The sequence below is a fragment of the Brienomyrus brachyistius genome, unplaced genomic scaffold (genome assembly GCF_023856365.1).
Source record: "Brienomyrus brachyistius isolate T26 unplaced genomic scaffold, BBRACH_0.4 scaffold27, whole genome shotgun sequence".
Lineage (NCBI taxonomy): Eukaryota > Metazoa > Chordata > Actinopteri > Osteoglossiformes > Mormyridae > Brienomyrus > Brienomyrus brachyistius.
This window is the reverse complement of record NW_026042306.1, coordinates 5955653-5975423: the sequence shown is the minus strand read 5'-3', so window position 1 is coordinate 5975423 and position 19771 is coordinate 5955653.

Genomic DNA, 19771 nt, shown 5'->3' with positions numbered 1-19771 from the left:
AGCTGTGTCTTCTGTCCTACTGTCACTGATGGAGAGGTTGGTGAGACATTGTTTTCTGTTCATATCCATTGAGAATCTTCCTTTAGGAGAAACCTTATCAAGTGCCTGAATCAGAAGTTCAGGAGCCTTTCTTTGGCTGCTGTACATAACGGCACACAGAGTATAAGTTAGTAATACTAGGGCAGTATGTCAGTACATCTTTGTCTACCTCAGGTGAATTAATCAAAGGAGGCTGAACAACTTTTGATGCTTCCACTCCCACAGCAACATAAATAACTAAATAAAATATGAACAAAATTATGAATAAATAACAAAGAATATAAGGCTGTAAATATGCTGACAGAGGATTTCATTGACTAGTATTACTACTAGGGATGTCCCCATCAGGTTTTTTTGCCCTTGAGTCCGAGTCATTTGATTTTGAGTATCTACCGATACCGAGTCCCGATCCGATACTTCTATAATACATAAAAAAAAAAGAATAAAGAAGAGCGAGGAAAGGATGTTCCTTATTTTTTATTTATTTCACCTTATTTTAACATTCAACAACTCTGTTAACAAACAGAGCACTTCTTTAAAGTAGCTTGAACAATCATGTAATAAATAACATAAATTCTTCACTTTTGGACTAGTGCAACAGTAAATATATAAAAAAAGTCTAATATAAAAACAAATAGCACCTCAACTTAAAATACCTGGCAGGCATGTAAACAAATAAAAAAAATAAAAGTGCCACAGTGTTTGCAAAGACAGTAATGTGCTTTTAGGAACTGCACTCCTAACTCTTACTGTCATCACAGTAGTAAGTTTCACAGAAGGAAATGTATGTTTTTCTTAATGAAAACTAACATCTCTACCTTGTCAGGTTTGAGCCTGTTTCTGTTCTCATCAAGGACATTTGCAACGGCACTAAAAAGTCTCTCACTGTCCACAGAGCTGCAGGGGGCACTGAGATACTGGGTTGCAACAGCAGCCATAGAGGGAAACTGATTAGCATGTTCTTTCCAGTACTGAAGTGGGTCGCTTTTCTTAGGGGTGTTTTTTTCTGAGAGGTAGATCTGCACTTGAGTTTCTGCTGATGTGGTACTCACAAGCGCTGAAGCACTGCCTCCAGCAGAGTCCTCTTCATTGTTTTTATTCCCTGGTCATCATCATCCTCCCGAGACAGAACACGTCTGAGGACTAATGAGTAAATGAATGACTTAATGAATGCATGGGATTATAGTTTGTTTTAAATAACATCAATAAATGTTACAGTATAAAGTAATAAATAAAAATACAAACTACCTGTTATGGCAGGGATCACATCAGCTGCAGTTGCAGTCTCCCTGCTCACACTCTGATCAGCTCTTCAAAGGGGGATAGCAGATCAGCAGTCTTATTCATCAGCTCCCACTGGTGAACTGTCAGTGTTGCTGGTAGAGTGCACTCAGCTGCAAAGACACTAAGAGCACGTTTTTGTTGCAGTAGGCTCTGCAGCATGTAGGGGCTGCTGTTCCATCGTCTGCACATAAGAGAACATGATTCACTTTATTTTTGTGCAAATTAGGTGCAGAGCACATAATGTATTAGTGGCTTACTAAATCAAGTGTATGGGAAACAATAATAAAATAGAAATACATTAAAGAAAGTTACGAGAGGAATCTCACCTGTACATCTTGCTGTAGGCGCTTGATATCCATATTTAGGTCCATCTGTATGTCTTCTAGTCGAGAGTAGGCCAACGGGGAGTGTTTAAAATGGCCTACAATCTTCCTTGCATTGGCCAGGGTCTCCGTCACGCTGCGCTGAGACAGCAGGCCCTCATGCACACAGAGTTGACAGGAATGGGCGACACAGCCCACACTCGGCACTCCCATATCCCTCATAGCTTTCTTCATATTTGCCGCGTTGTCACGCAAAATTACGTGGACCCGTTGCTTGTCAATTCCCCAGTTGTTTATCATCTTTTCCACCGATTGCTGGATGCGCTCTGCGGTGTGCGATCCGCGAAATTCCTGGACATGTAGGATCGCACGGCGTAAAACAAAACTTGAGCCAATCCACTGTGCGGTAAGGCTTAGTAGAGACATGGGAGCTACGGACGAACTCCAGATGTCTGTGGTGAACAAAACATAGGGTACATCTGATAACAGGACAAGTAGTTTGTCAGAAATCTTCTTATAAAGGGCTGGCAGAGCTTTCTCGGTGAAATAGTGGCGAGACGGCATTTCAAATCGAGGTTCTACGTGCTCCATAAGCATAAGAAATCCAGGGTTCTCTACAAAGGCGAATGGCAGGTCACTCATTGCGATCATTTGTGCTATCTTGGCTGTGATGTCCTGTGCCTTCGCGCTGTCACGGGGCATTTTTTCTCTCCTCTTCAAACTCTCCTGCAGCGTGAGCTGACTCGTCTTCGGCTGGGTTGCCTGGGTAAACTCGCTGTATTGTGTCGGGTGTTTGTTTTTGAGGTGCTGTATTAGGTTTGTTGTGTTAAATGTAGCCTTTTCCTTTCCACCACTTGCAATCCCAAGTTTACATATCTCACAGTTTGCTATGGCAATGTTGTTGTCATCAACTAATATAATACCTCCAGACCGCAGACATACTCGCGCTTTCCGCTTCAAGCTGCTTCTGTGTTCTACTTTGCCGGCATTTAACCAATAGCGTCTCTGCAACAAAGTGATGTCATGCCGCACGCGTTGCTGTTTCTGTGTGGAGTCAAGAGGTCTAACTCTGGGCCACCGCATAACTATAGATGTGTTAAAAAATAATGAGAATATATATACATATATATCCGAATCCTGATCGGGAGCTAACGTCCGATTCCGATCGAGTCTGAAACCACGTGATCGGGCCCGATTTCCGATCACGTGATCGGATCTGGACATCCCTAATTACTACTAAAATAAACATGTCCAGGTTCATGAATTAACTAGTGATCAGCATCCTCGGTGATGAGTGCACTCACAATGATTATCCATCCATCCATTTTGCAAACCGCTTATTCTTCTGGGTCGCACGGGGTCCGGAGCCTATCCTGGAAGCTATTTGCATGAGGCAGGGAACAACCCAGGACGGGGGGCCAGCTCATCACAGGGTACACTCACACATCATTCACTCACACACATCTGACTAGTTTTAGATTTGGTAATTTTGCTGGAAATTATACATAACCTCAACCTAGCTGAGAAGCAGCACAATCTGGAGGTTACAAAGCAGGCTTATCTCTGCTTCTGCACTTAATTAGGTCAAAATCATGTCACTCCACTTTTTCTCATGATAAATGTTTGGTATATATATCGAGTCATACTACATTAAAAATGTCAGTTTTTTATTTGCAAGAGAAATCGGGATCATACTGGGTTTTGTGATAGAGTAGCACCTGCCGTTCAGCTCTGCTGTGACAAACAATCATATGGATTATTGTGCCAAGTTTTTTGGAAAGACAGATGTTTGTTTATTTTTCATAAATATATGGGTGATTTATTATGGGACAGAATCATTCCAGTACAAATAATGTTTAAATAATCTGCTTATAGTAATCAAGTAGTCCACTTACAGCATTCATTTTGGGTCTTCTTATACATGAGAACATATGGAAAAAATTTAAACTGTAATATTTTTTTTTTTACTGTACCTGTCATAACCTGCTCGTATTATCCTCGTGTGTGCCACGCCCCCTTATTAACCATGTGTTCTACCCCGATTGTAACCAGCTGTTTTCTGTCAGTTTGAATAGTCCTGTGTATTTAGTCTGCGTTCAAGTCTGTTTCCCCAGCCCGGTCATTGGCGTTGCCTACCGTGTGTGCCTTGCCTTGTCGCTTTGTTTAAATAAACCTCGTTTCCTGGATTCCCGTCTGCTTGCTCCTGATTCCCCGTTCCCTACTGCTCACAGTCGTCACAGTACCTTGATCACCCTATTTTGTCTTGCAGTGACCTACCTACTTCTGGCTAGCTACCTGAGGCCAATGTGGCATGCAAGGAAAATATGATGGGAAGAAGAAAGTCATTTTCTCTCAATGACAAATATAGCCTCATCAAAGCTTATGACTTCCATGCTTATCGCTTCTATAAAAGTGAATTTAATAAACATAAGGATATGACGAATTCATGCAGATTACTAACTTCTGGCCGTCACAATTCTGGCTCATACAATTGTGGGCGTAAATAAATGTCCACATAGTGGTGAAACTCCGGCATCCATGATGTATGCCCTACAATAACATACAGTATGTTGCTGTCATAATAAACTTAACTTAAATGAGACGGTCAGTATGATTTTCTGGAGAACAAATAATCACATAGATTAATCAAACCATCAGTAAAATAGTTGATAAATTAACCTACAGAAAAATATTGTTGTAAGTGGCTGCCCTAATCGCATCGCTATATCATTGAAATAGCGATATGACACTTTCTATCACAAAACAAATGTATGCTAGTGTTATCGTGGACGATTGATATGGCACAACCTTATTGCTAATACTTAAATTCCATCCATCCATCTTCCAAACCGCTTATCCTACTGGGTGGCGGGGGGTCCGGAGCCTATCCCGGAAGCAATGGGCACGAGACATGGAACAACCCAGGACGGGGGGCCAGCTCATCACAGGGTACACTCACACACCATTCATACACACATGCATTCCTACGGGCAATTTAGCAAGTCCAATTAGCCCCAGCATGTCTTTGGATTGTGGGGGAAAACCAGAGTACCTGGAGGAAACCCCACGATGACATGGGGAGAACATGCAAACTCCATGCACATGTGTCCCAGGCGGAGACTCAAACCTGGGTCCGAGAGGTGGTGTGAGGCAACAGTGCCGCCCCATACTTAGTACATGTACAATATAATAATCTATGCCACAAATGTGTCTGCTGGGGTGTGGCACGAGTAAATGGTGTCCTGTAGTTGTGTTCTGGGCATACAGCAGCTCTGGATATAACGGATTTTGGATATAATGGACTGTTTTGCCAGGTCCCTTGAAGTTATAACGTTATAACTGGATTTACTGTAGTTAAATATTGCGCACCTCGTTATCTTTGTTACACGTCTCTGCTCCCTCCCCCAACCCGGCTTGTAAGAGAGAAACAAGCTCAGGGCTGCCACTAATTCAGCGGGATGGTGAGTTGTATTTTTACACACTTTGTTTTTAGTTGTTTCTATATCGGCCCGTGAAAATATTGTTTTACATGAAATTGATTCATGGCACAAAAAAGGTTGGGGACCATTGTGCGTTTACGCACGTCACAAGACGGCCCCCAACCAGTCCGGGGAAATGATAATGGAATAAAACCAGCCCATGGTGGCAAAAAGGTTGGGGACCACTGCTCTACAGATACCTATGCAAAACAATCATTAAACTTATTAACTATATCAATTTCACTTTTAATAATAAGACTCTTTCAATCTTGCAGATTAGTGATTTTAGCTTTTAGAGCTCTTTTAGAGTCTTATAAGAAGACTGGACAAAAATAAGAAGATGCCCATGCTTGCAAGTCTCCTGCACCACCCTCTGTCTGACAAAAGACGTTGCAGGAGAGTTTTCAGAGAGCCCTACCAGAGTTTCCAGGGCTGGGTGGAATTAGGGATAAAAGGGTTCATGGTAAACCATGGTAAAATTCCTGACGGTTAAGGTTACATAAGGTAATGGCTATGTTATTATTTTAATGTTTATGCAAACAGAAGGTGCATAGTGTTAAGTTTCTGATTTAAAACTAGACAATTACTTTTGTCACGATCACTAGCGAGCAGAACGGCGATCGTGTGGGTGCGGCGAGCAAGCAGCAGGCACACTGGCAAATACGGGGCAAAACTGGGGTTTATTACCGAAATGGGGGCAGGAGACGCTACACCACACCATAAGCACAACAAACTACAATGACGGACAGGGGAAACGAGTCAGACCAGGACTTAAATACACAGAGACTAATCAAAGTAAGCGGACAAAGCTGGAGAAGATCAGGGAGGTACACGTGGGTAATCAGGGGGCGTGGCACACACGAGGAGCGGACGCGCCGGGCATGACAACTTTCTTGCACTGGTTGCATTATAATTATTTGCTCTAGTGGGTATTGAAGGGGGGCTAGGCCGCGTGCTAACCTTTGTCACACTGAGAATGGGGAACTAACTGGAACTGGAACATAGGCAGGACAAAAAGGGGGGCTCCGGCCCTCCTCGAAGTGCAAGTAAATTTAGAAAAGCAGAAGGTACATTGACAGGGTCGCGGTGACATTAAGCTTATGCTTGACATGCGGGGACATAACAAGGGAGGGGGTCGCTGACGCTGCTAAATTGCAACATAACAAGACAAGGTAAAAGGGAACGGGTGTGGGGACTAACGCCAGTAATTTCAAAACAACACTTGTATGTTACGCCAACTGGAAAAATACCAACAAGAACAGTAGACGCCCTAAACGGGGTATAAAAACCAGACCCTGACAAGAGATATTGAGCTACTCTTGGTATGTACTGTTTTGTGCATCTAAGTGTGCTCCCTGATTGCAATCTGTGACGTCATTAAAGAGAGCTTACTTGCAACCAACCTTCGCCTCAGACTGCATCCTTCCCTCATCAACGGACTCGGTGGAGTCTAACTCCAACAATTTGGGGGCTCGTCCGGGATGAGGAGGAGGTTGTGCTAATTGGAACCAGAGACGGGGTCTTGCGGACGCGGACAGCCACGGGGCCCAGAGAAAAAGGTAGGCAGAGCCTGTTTTATCAAACTCTGCATATTGGCTATTCCTAAAAAGTGGCTGGAAGTGTCTCAGGATCTGTCAACCAATATTGGGGCGAGGGTTTGTTGGGGGTGTAGCTCTGAAGGGTCTGGGACCCTTGAGAATAGTATCGTTGTTGAAGGGTCTGGGACCCCTGAGAATAGTACCGTTGTGGAGAGGTCTGGAACCTTTGAGTAGAGTAGTGTTGTTGAAGGGTCTGGGACCCCTGAGAATAGTATCGTTGTGGAGAGGTCTGGGACCTTTGAGTAAAGTAGTGTTGTAGAGGGGTCTGGGACCCGTGAGAATAGTATTGTTGTAGAAGGGTCTGGGACCCAGGAGGAAAGCACCGGTGTGGAAGGGTCGGGGACCCTGGAGGAGAGAAGGGAGAAGTACTGTTGAGGAGGGTCTGGGACCCGTGAGGAAAGCGCTGTGATAGAAGGTCTGGGACCTGGGAGCCTTCGCAGGGGGTCAGGGACCCTGTAAAACAGAGGGCTCTCAGATGTGACGGTGGGTCAGGGACCTCCGTCACAGAACCTATTGGCAAGGGTCTGGGACCCGTCCGTGGATTGGCACCCCACCTACTGCTGGCAGGTAGTAGGACAGCTGGGACTGAGCAGCCCGGGGATATAGGACCCCCAAGCAGCTCGTTTGGCTGGAGGAGTCAGGTTCATCCTCCCGAAAACGGGTCATTGTAGGCCCGAGGTATAGAGTCCTCGAAGCTACCCTTGTAAATAAAGTGTATTTAGTGCGAGTTGGTGACTGGGGGTTGGTGGGGAACTGGTGTGAGATAAGGTGTACATAGAGCCATTTATTCTTTGCAGTTACGATTGATTACTTACTGTTTACTGTTTACTGTTGTCCGTGGCTTGATAATTGTGTGTGTGTTTATGTTTTGGTGGTGTTTATTGGTGGGGCACTCAGTGACAGCGAAAAGGTGTACTAAGTGTGGATAGGTCGACTAAGGTAAAATATGGATCACGAATTTGATAGAGAATTGGATGACGGAGGCTGGCGTCCACCAGTGCGCGGGCGGTGGAAGCCTCTGTCTGAACAAATGCAGTTGCTAAAAATAGCAGTGGGTAAAGCAGCACAGGAAAAGGGCAGAGAGAGAGAAGGCAGATGCGTGGAAGCGTATGGGTATTGCAGTGAAAAGTGCTGGATACAAGCCAGAGGATAGACAATCATTAGGAGCACTTTTATGGCGTAAGGAAAGGGAGCATAGAGGCCTGAAAGATGAGGCAGGATGTCAGCTGGACAAAGCAGGGGTGTTACAACGGGGAAAGTGGAGAAAAGAGGGAGAGAAACAGGAGTAGGAGAGGCAAGTGTGGGCTCACCTAGCCATTTTCTGGCAAGGGATCGATCACCTGCATAGGGAAAGTGGAGATAACGATAACTGTGACCCAGTCCCAGAGGGGCAGGGAACTAGGAAAAGTGACAAACAACCCCCGGCGTACACCAGCCGTGGGGGATTTCCCACCGCTCCCCCGGCGCACATATGTCCAGTAATACATGTTACCGGGGAAACGGTTCAGGTTCAAACCCAGGGGGAAGGGAACCTCCTGGGAAGGGATGGCGGTAGTGTGGAGGAAAGAGACTCGGATTGTGAAACCGCTAGGGATTCCGAGGGAGAAAGTACGGGCACCCCTGGTAAAGGCAGCACTAAGCAAGCCTTCCAGGAAAGGGTGATCAGAGAGCAAAAGGAGGAGGCAGCCCAGGGTAATCGGGGCAGCCTCACCCCTCTCCGAGACCGGGCACGGGTTAGGAGAGGGGAAGTTGAGATTATCGGTGAATTGTCGGGGTATTGTGAGGAAGATGAGGATGAGAAAGTGTTGATTGATTTGGACGGTGAACAATGCGAGGGGGTAGAGCCGGAGAGAAGGGAATCCTCAGGGAAACTGATTCTCAGGTCCCGCATTCTACAGCGGCGACCTAGCCTGAAGTCTAAGCAGTTTCCCCTATTAAGGGGGGCTTCAGGGGGCCCAGAGAGATACAAGCCGTTCTCTTTGGGGGACGTGCAGGCACTAGCAGACAAGATGCCCCCCTGCAGACGGGGGAGGTCACTGGATGGATAAATTAGACCAGCTGACGCAGGGAACAAAGTTGGCCTTGGGTGATTTCAGAGCAGTGGCTGCGAGGTGCCTCACTAAACATTCTCTGCAGGAAATAGAGGAAATGGCAGGGACACTCACTCGCGGTGACAGTGTGACGTAGTGCTGGGCTTGGGGGAAGCCATGCGGGAGATGTTCCCCGCCCCAAGTGGGGCTAGCATGCCAAAATTTTCGTGGGACCCTAAAACATCCCCCAGAGAATATCTGGATAAATGTAAGGAGGATTGGACGCGGAGAACTGGGTGTCACCCGGGGCAGGCGGGGGTTCAGCAGGAGTGGTTCCGGCGAGCGGTCCTGGAAGGTGTCCCTGAGCAAGTGAAAGCAGCTATTTTGGCTAATCCTGACCTCCCAGGCGCTGAGTCCCCCGTGTGGGATAGACATGTGTTGCATCATCTTCAGAGAGCGAGGGACGAGGCCACAAAAAAGGAAGGAGGTCTGAAAGATTTACAGACACAGTTGTTGAAACTGCAGGTGGGAGAAGCGAGACAAAAAGCACAGACTTACAAAAAGAAAGGGCAGGGGAGACAGATGGTGGCAGGAGCACCACCACCCCAGTTCGGCCCATGGGTCGGACAAAATACCAATTACAGTAATCGAGGTTGGGGTCCCCAGCAATGGGGAAGAGGCCGTGGGGGCCGAGGCCGGGGAGCCGGGAACTGGGGATGGGGCCGGGGTATGTCGCAAAGGTGGCCACCGCAGGGAGCTTGTTTCCGGTGTGGGGCTGTGGGTCATTGGGCCAGGGAGTGCGGGGCAGGACAGGCCCAAGGAGGACCCCCAGCAGGACAAGCGACTGCACCCAATCCACAGGCTGTTCCCGGAGGAGGGCAGTACCCCACCCTCACCGGATCCGAGGACTGGGAGTGGGGAGACCCCTCCCAGTGACGGTGCCCACGGGTGGCCCGGGACGCAGGGGGGGCAGACCCCATGCTGTCCCGAATGGTCATGGACAAAGAACTGCCGTTCTTGGTGGACACAGGGGCCACATATTCGACTTTGAATGTGATGCCTAACCAACAACATCTTTCCACCACTACAGTGACCGTTGTGGGCTTCTCCGGGGAAGAGCAGAAACTGCCAGTGACTAAGCCTGTGAGAGTGCGGTTGGGGGGACAGACCTTTCTACACCCGTTTGTGGTCTCCGCTGCAGTGCCTGTGAACCTTCTGGGGCGGGATATGCTGGTGAAGCTGGGGGCTTCAATTCTGTGTAATGCTGATGGTTTGGTTGTCACCCTCCCCGAAGGGACCCGCCTGCCATGTGACGGAGCGACAGGCGGCACCGGGCAGTGGCTGATGCAACCTGTGTCACAACACCCGGTGGCTGACATCTACTGGGGCCTCCTGCAGCCTAGCCCGGCGGGTATCCTGGCGGTGTACTCCGCGTGGCGCTCCTGGATCTCCCTCCTGGAACCCTACGTTCCTCCGCCCGACCCCCCACATGTGACACTGTTTTATGACCGAAATTCCACAGAATGGTATGGGGACCTGTTTTCTGAGCAACTGGAAGGCCACGAGTGGCAAGTTGCTTCCCAAAACATTTATGTAGGTCCCGAGGGGGTGGCCTCAGCAGTCCACCTGTCTCCGGAGCAACTGCCCTGGTACAGGATGGGAGAGGAGACGGTGCCACACGTCTCACTCGCCCTACATCCTAAGCATCAGGCCAAAGATTTAGGCCCAATGGTGAAAAGAGCCATTTCGGCTACGGACTGGGTTCTCACCCAGATCCCTCAAATCTCATACTCCCCCTCCTGCAGTTCCTACTGTATTCAAACTAAGGTGACAGACACAGCCAGGTTACAGCATGAACAATTGTCTAGGGACCATGGTAGGGAAAAAAAATGGATCATCCCTGTGCAGCAGCACTACTGGCTTCTCTGCCAGACTCACTGTGGTCCACCAGCCCCACTGATGTTGGTTTGGTGGACTGCACGCCCGTCGACTTCCTACTGCACCCCAGTGCTGGACCCCTCTGGGTCAAGCAATATCAACACAAACCAGCGGCAGAGGAAGGGATAGCAGAGACTGTAGCCGGTCTCTTACGGGCGGGTGTATTAGAAGGGTCCACTTCTCAGTGGAATACTCCTATACTCCCAGTAGAGAAGGCAGGAACAGGCAAGTATCGTATGGTGCACGACTTGCGCGCTATCAATGAGCTGCTGCTGACTCCCACTGTTCCGGTTCCTAATCCCTACGTCGCTCTCACCAATCTTACACCGTCCCAAACATGGTTCACTTGCGTTGATCTGGCTAATGCTTTCTTTTCTGTACCACTAGCACCCCACTGCAGGGATGTATTCTCGTTCACGTACAGGGGATGCCAGTTCAGGTACACGCGACTCCCACAGGGATTTGCTCTGTCTCCTGGGATTTTCAACCAGGTGTTGAAGCAGTCGTTGCAGGGCTGCCATCTCCCTGATGGGGTCACCCTCGTCCAGTACGTCGATGACTTGCTTATCGCGGCCCCGACAGCGGAGGCGGCGCTCGAGGCAACGCGGTCAGTGCTCCTCTGGCTGGCAGAAAAAGGATTTAAGGTCAGTAAGGATAAGATACAGGTGGCCCGGACGGTGGTGTCCTTCCTGGGGAGGGTCCTGTCAGGTAAGGGAACAGGGCTCTCTCCGGCCCATCGGTCAGCCATCCTGAATCACTCCAAACCAATTATTGTGAAGGACATGTTGTCCTTTTTGGGACTGACCGGCTACAGCCGAACTTACATTGCAGATTACACAGGTCTGACGCAACCCCTGAGGGCTCTGGTGCGGCCACATGGCCTGCGGAGCCTCAGCGCCACTCTGACGTGGGATCAACCTGCAGAGGAGGCTTTCATCTCTCTCAAGCAGAGGTTGGCCCAAGCAGCTGATTTGGCGTTACCTGATTATTCTCTCCCGTTTCATTTAGATGTTTCTGAAACTGGAGACGTCGTGAACGCCGTCTTGTTTCAGAAAAAGGGGGGAGAGAGGAAGGTATTGATGTATATTAGCACCAAACTCGACACCACAGAACAGCAACATCCGTCATGCACCAGACATGTGGCAGGAGTGGCAAAAGCCGTGCAGAAAACAGCACACATTGTGATGGGCCATGCCCTACACATCCTGACCACGCACAGTGTGGTGGCCTATGTGAACTCACAAACGTTCACAATGACGTCTCTAAGACAGCAGAGGCTCAGCAAAATTTTAGAGGCACCACATTTAACTTTTGTCCATGAGGGCATCAACATGGCTGATCGAATGGGGGGAGGGGCACCCCACGGATGTGAGGCCAGGGTTAGGAAAGAGGAAAAGGTCAGGGAGGACCTAACAGCCGAAAAGATAGAAGGTACGGAGGAGTGGTTTACCGATGGATGTTGTTTTCGAACAGAGAGTGGAAGTTTGCAAGCAGGTTTTGCAGTGGTAGCGAGAGAAGGCCTGGGATTCAGGACACTGAAAGCAGAAAGACTGGAGGGGGCCCAATCGGCCCAGAGAGCGGAGATCAGGGCAGTCATTGAAGCTTTGAAATTGGCCGAAGGTAAAGCAGTCACCCTCTATTCAGACTCAGCGTATGCGGTGGGGGCTGTGCATGTGGAACTCAGCCAGTGGCTGAGGGCTGGGTTCTTAACGGCAGGAAACAAACCGATTAAGCATGAGGCAGATATGAGAGAGTTAGCGGAGGCATTGATGCTTCCGGAGAAAATAGTTGTGGTAAAGTGCAAAGGACATGAGGGGTCAGGGACAGTGATAGCACAAGGCAATCAAGCAGCAGATGCAGAAGCAAAAGTGGCAGCGGGGTATGAGGTAAGCAGGCAGATGGTTACAGTAGAAGAGGAACTGGAGGGACAGGGCAGGCTGACCTCAAGCAGGATCCGAGTCATGCAGGCGCAAGCCTCCCCAGAGGAGAAGAACATGTGGGCAGAAAAGGGGGGCATAGAAACAGAGGGCCTGTGGTGTAACAGGGGGGGGGAAGCCAGCCCTCCCTATGGGAATTAGGCAACAGGTCATAGAGGAGGCACATGGGGTGGGGCATGTGGGGACAGGACAGATGCTTCACAATTTGAGAGCATGGTGGCATCCGTTCCTGAAGGATATGGTAAAGGAGTTTGTGAGAAGCTGTGAGATCTGTGCGCTGCACAACCCAAGACCCACGGTAAAACCAGAAAAGGGTCAGTTTCCAGCATGTCATAGGACTGGAGAGGAAATAGTCCTAGACTACACCGACATGATAATACCGGTGCGTGGGATGCGATATGTGCTGATGTGTGTGGATGCATTCTCAGGGTGGCCAGAAGCCTGGCCCACTAGGAGAGAAGACGGGGCCTCGGTGGTGAAGTTCCTAGTAAACCACTATATACCCAGGCATGGGTTCCCCGAGAGGGTGAGGTCAGACAATGGTTCACATTTCAAAAGCGAGGATCTGCAAAAGGCAGAAAGGGCGTTGGGACTTAAACATGCGTTCGGGACAGTGTATCATCCCCAGTCCCAGGGGAAGGTGGAACGCATGAACCAGACGGTCAAACAAAAATTGGCAAAAATCTGTGCACAGACTAAATTGAATTGGGTTGAGGCATTACCCCTGGCACTAATGTCAATCAGGTGCTCCATAAATCGGGGAACCGGGTTCACTCCGTTCGAGTTGCAGACAGGACAACAATTTTCGGGGCCCCACAGAGAACTCAAGTGGAAATCGGAACAAGAAGGGGTACGAACGGCCAAGGCATATTATGATGGATTACAAGTTCTTGTACAGGTTTCTCCAAGCAGGTCCAGGAGGCGAGACCAGAGGTTTGACCAGCCGAACCACATACGGCAAAGTGGGTCCTTGCGTCTCACACAGTGCGGCTGAAAGGCAAAGGTGAAACCTGGTACCATTGGAGCCAGTGCGCAGCGGTAGCAGAGCCCAGCAGATCCCTTGCCGAGATCCAGGAGGACCTCGCCGACAGCGCGGACCAACCTGGTTCGGGCGAACCGGCAGCAACTCAGGTCCCAGCAGTAGGGGCAGAATAATCCCCTGACCTGAAGCAACCAGCAGGGTAGTCCACCCCTGACTGAAAGAAGACGACTACACCTCATCCACCAGAGAAAGATCGGGACCAGGATGACGATGATCAAGATAAAAAGGGGGACTTTGGGGGAACGCAAGTAATGTGTATGACGTATAACGTGACTAACATGCCGATGGTGAAAATGTACGGTTCTGTCACTAAGGCGCTAGAAGGTCTCCACACCCTCTCTTACACCCTACATGAGCAGTCTGGTATCGTGCACGTGTGGGAGGACTGGATCGCCTCTAAGTTCGGCAGTGGAAGGGACTAATCGCTTCGCTACTTATATCAATCGCTACGTTTCTCGCAATAACCGTTACCTGTGGATGTTGTTGTATTCCCTGCCTGCGGGCTCTCGCTGTCAGACTGATCACCACCGCCATAGAGAAAAAGGCTGAGGAACCCCCTGACACGTATGTGCCCATGATGCCTCTGTTGCCGATTAAAGAGGTGGGGGAGTTTGAGGAGGGGGTCATCGGCCTGTCTCTGGTTAGTCTGGAGCGCCCGCTGTAAGTGGTGATTTCCTTGCGGAGATCAAAAGGGGGATACCGCAAAATTTCGCACAAAGCCATCCAATCATTAGAACCCGTAGTGATCTCCTTGCGGAGATCAAAAGGGGGATACCGCAAATTTTCGCGCAAAGCAATTTCATCATTAAAACCAGTAATGATCTCTTAGTAGAGATCAAAAGGGGGAATTGAAGGGGGGCTAGGCCGCGTGCTAACCTTTGTCACACTGAGAATGGGGAACTAACTGGAACTGGAACATAGGCAGGACAAAAAGGGGGGCTCCGGCCCTCCTCGAAGTGCAAGTAAATTTAGAAAAGCAGAAGGTACATTGACAGGGTCGCGGTGACATTAAGCTTATGCTTGACATGCGGGGACATAACAAGGGTAGGGGGTCGCTGACGCTGCTAAATTGCAACATAACAAGACAAGGTAAAAGGGAACGGGTGTGGGGACTAACGCCAGTAATTTCAAAACAACACTTGTATGTTACGCCAACTGGAAAAATACCAACAAGAACAGTAGACGCCCTAAACGGGGTATAAAAACCAGACCCTGACAAGAGATATTGAGCTACTCTTGGTATGTACTGTTTTGTGCATCTAAGTGTGCTCCCGGATTGCAATTTGTGACGTCATTAAAGAGAGCTGACTTGCAACCAACCTTCGCCTCAGACTGCATCCTTCCCTCATCAACGGACTCGGTAGAGTCTAACTCCAACAACAGCTAACAAAAAAGAGAAAAATGCAAAACCAAAGGAAGGCTTTCTTTTCTCTTAAAAGTCTTTTTTTCTAAACCAACTGAGAGTCAGTTAGAGGGGTGTTCATTATCACTATTGTTGCTGGCATTACTGAAAACGTGCCAATTTTTGTCAAGTGGCTACTTTTCAAATGCAGTCCCTGGCCAAGATGAAGAAAGCCATTAAGTCGGGTTAAAACAAAGTTCATGAAGACTACACGATGATATTAAGCACTGACATAACATACAACATTTTTACATGCAAAATATACAGGAAATATACACTGCAACAGGCTAGGATAGACAAATAACCAAATACACTTGCAAGCCTGACCACTTTAGACCCCAGATTAGAAACTGCTGGTGAATGAGCATATATTTTTTCCAAGTTTTGTTTACTTTGCTGAAAGCAATTTAAGGGCTTTCAAGTTCTCACAAATAATAAAAAAAACAAAGATTTTCCCACTATAGCCAGATCCAGTTTCTGTGGGGGGGGGGTGACAATTTGTAGTAACAACTATTTCCTGCTGAAAAACACTGGTAAACTATCCACATGTCTCTGAATATCTGTGAGTCCCGAGACCTCCATGACACATAGATATAAGCTGCCAGTGTTGATCGGCAGGAAATCTTCTCCAAAGTCCCACCACCACCTCACACCAATCCACCCAGGGCTGTAGATGAACAAACTTCAAATAAATTTGCTGTTAATACAAACCGGATCAACTTGTGGTTTGTGTCCACGTTGTACCAGAGACAAGGGCCCTGGTACAGAGTACATTCTGCGTACAACACAGCCGAGACTTGACAACCTTGATATGATGCTCATGGAATCAACCCTATGCATGGAGGCTGCAACTCTTCTCCACCGAACTGTAGCCCATTGACTGCAGCCTCCCTCTGACCATCTTGTAGCCTGCATTTGGTAGATCATTCTTGACAGAAGAAACCAAATTGTCAAGTTCCTCATCACTGATGGAATTATATGTGTCCCTAACACAGAGCTCATACTCTTTCATTCTTCTTAAGATTGTTCTTCTTGAAACACCCATCAGTGTGGCTATGCAAGGCACAGGAAGTTGTGTATGGAGCATTTCTTTCAAACGTTGTTCTTCAATCAAAATCTTGGGTCGTCCTTTGGTGGCAGTGACTTCTTGTGTGACACATGGGGCTGGACGTTCCAGATGTGCCCTCACAAGGTCAAAGAGCTCTTGCAAAGCCAGGGTGATAGCAGGAGGTACTTCAATGTGATTAGACAGGGCCTGCAGAAGATACAGCTCCTGATGACAAAGGAACTCCAGCTAATCCAAATTTAGTGGAGTCGCGCTGAATCCCATTTCTATTTTATGCAGAAGACTTTGGAGAAGGTGGTATCTGAGCTGTTCACAGAACAAATTATAGTTAATGAGGTGTCAAGATCTTGTCTCTGATCCACACACTAGGCCTACCATTCAAAAGTTTTAATTATGAAAATGAAATCTTTTTGTTTTGTGAGGTGCTTGTTCATGTATGATGATACATTTTATATAAAGTTAAATAAAATCCACCAAAAACACTTACTCAGTGGAGATTCCAATGTAGCAGGCAGACAACTTTATGGCTTTAATAATGAGTGTATTTAGCAGCTACAAGGACAAAAGATATTAAAAACCTCTCCATTCTAATGCTAATTTAATAAACATTAACAGATAGCACTTAAGGTGGTTTCGCCTATAGTCTGCTAACACTAACCCAAGAACTCATATCTGAGGAGCGCTCTTCCCAGGATTTGAATTTATTAAATTGGCTTTGTGATGTTGTATTAAGAAATGTTATTCACAATGCAATTTACCGTACATTGGCCCATTCTTTTATATACGGTAAGACGAAGCGGGAAATTCCCAAATTATGATAGCAGACTGTGAATAAATAATATTGCACGAGATACCAGCTATACCGCATTGAATGACAAGTACCCAGCCCCTTTGTTCCCTCTGATAATCATCAGTCCTACTCTGAATGCCTTCACCACTCTATTCCTGAATAGGTACACATTTAAATATGCTAGCAAGATCAAGGTATTGGGATAACCGTTAGGTTCGCTGTTCAGAGAGTTGCAGTGAAAACCATCATACACAGCGGCCCTTTCTGGATAAGATTACCTCCCTCTGATTTAACGGGTAAAAATCAAAGCAAGGTGCATTGCAATGTCTGACACCCAGCACACTACAGCATATAAAATACAGGTATCCATCGACTTCCGCATTTGGAACCAGGACCACTTGTTGCAAGTCAATTTGGGCGTATGTCAAGTTATACGAGAGAGGAAAGACATTAAGGACAGTATACACAGTACTGAAATAATAATGTACATATTAAACCACAGCACTTAATAAACAGATACTGCACTTACATTTCACGAAAAAAAAAAGCACAGATTGCACTAAGAAATCAAAAGATGCATGTGCTAGCAAACAGTGGGAGCTGAGGAAGAAGCAGTGGTGAAATACTTTATTGTACAGTACAGTAAGTTTCTTTTTATACAATGAAATAGCATACAGGGGGAGGCATGGTGCTGCAGTGGGTAGCACTTTTGCCTCACACCTCTGGGAGTCTCCGCCTGGGTCACGTGGGTGTGGAGTTTGCATGTTCTCCCCATGTCGTCGTGGGGTTTCCTCCGGGTACTCCGGTTTCCCCCCCATAGTCCAAAAACATGCTGAGGCTAATTGGAGTTGCTAAATTGCCCGTAGGTGTGTATGTGTGAGTGAATGGTGTGTGAGTGTGAGCTGCGATGGGCTGGCCCCCCATCCTGGGTTGTTCCCTGCCTCCTGCCCATTGATTCCGGGATAGGCTCTGGACCCCCTGCGACCCAGTAGGATAAGCGGTTTGGACAATGGATGGATGAATGGATGGAAATAGCATACAGATAAACCTGTACTGTGCTATCTGCTTATAGTAGCTGTCCATTGTATATACATCACTGTATGCATACTGTATTAAGAGCTAGATAAGGACAGTGGGTCATTATATGGCTTGTAGTCCTGCTCATTTTCCTATACCCGTTACACTAAGTGATACCCCCACTAATGTCCTCTTTCATCCACTTTCGGGCATCTCTTGATCAGTGTATATTATTTACTATGGACCTTGGACATACATGCCATTGGAGACACACACACACCCGAAATTGTAGTACCTACTTTTGGCCACGTGATGGCAGCAAGAAAATTTAAAAAATATTTTCTACTAGCAGAAAATCTCTACTAGCAGGTTGTGTTTTTTTTGCCCGTTTTTGGTGTTAAGTCTTCATTAAAATAGTTTGACTTGGTCCAATGTATTTTTAATATAAACAATTGGCACACAAAGCTGCTAGTACACTGTGGGAAAATAATTTCTGTATTTCGGGAAGAAATCATTTAATTGTTTTCAAACTGCAATATTCACATTTTGCCACAAGATGGCAGTATAAAGAGTAAAAAAAACGAAATTGCAGTACCTACTTTTGGCCACGAGATGGCAGCAAGAAAAAAGAAAAAAATAATCAACCATCTGCGCAAGCAGGTAAACATCCATCCATTTTCCAAACCGCTTATCCTATTGGGTCGCGGGGGGTCCGGAGCCTATCCCGGAATCAATGGGCACGAGGCAGGGAACAACCCAGGATGGGGGGCCAGCCCATCGCAGGGCACACTCACACACCATTCACACCTACGGGCAATTCAGCAACTCCAATTAGCCTCAGCATGTTTTTGGACTGTGGGGGGAAACCGGAGTACCCGGAGGAAACCCCACGACGACACGGGGAGAACATGCAAACTCCGCACACATGTGACCCAGGCGGAGACTCGAACCCGGGTCCCAGAGGTGTGAGGCGACAGTGCTAACCACTGCACCACCATGCCGCCCCACAGCAGGTAAACATTTACCATCTATATAAGTATTGCACATTGCACATTGCATAGAGAGTGTCCAATCTATATTAAAGGTGACTAGAAAGAAGTCAGACTTCAGTAAAGACTGTACATTGGCAGCCATAACATAAGCCGTAAATAATTTGAGTCATCAAATGAGTCATCCCCTTTCGGAAACATTTATTGATATTCCTTCATAACACACAGACATAAGTTTTTTTTCCAACTGTCAGCATCCGATCCAAATGGGATTCCCATTTCCTTTCTGTGGGATCCAACAGAACACGTGGCTGACCATCAGTCAACATGCCTTCAACCGTGCAGGACAGGACCCAGTCCAGGCCAAACCTCACGGTGCTGGTGTTGATAAAAAAATGTAAGGAACATGCAGCTGCAGCTCACCCACAAACACAGTCCACAGCATCCTGAAATACTTTATTGTACAGTACAGTAAGTTTCTTTTTATACAATGAAATAGCATACAGGGGGCGGCATGGTGGTGCAGTGGTTAGCACTGTTGCCTCACACCTCTGGGACCCGGGTTCGAGTCTCCGCCTGGGTCACATGGGTGTGGAGTTTGCATGTTCTCCCCATGTCGTCATGGGGTTTCCTCCGGGTACTCCGGTCTCCCCCCACAGTCCAAAAACATGCTGAGGCTAATTGGAGTTGCTAAATTGCCCAGAGCGATATTTATTACTATTGTTTAGATTAAATATATAACTGTTTAATGATTGAATATAACTTGATATTGTTGTTTGTGTTGTTTAGTTTGAGGTTCTAGTTTCTGTCTTTATCCGCTTTTGGTTCAGTAGGCAG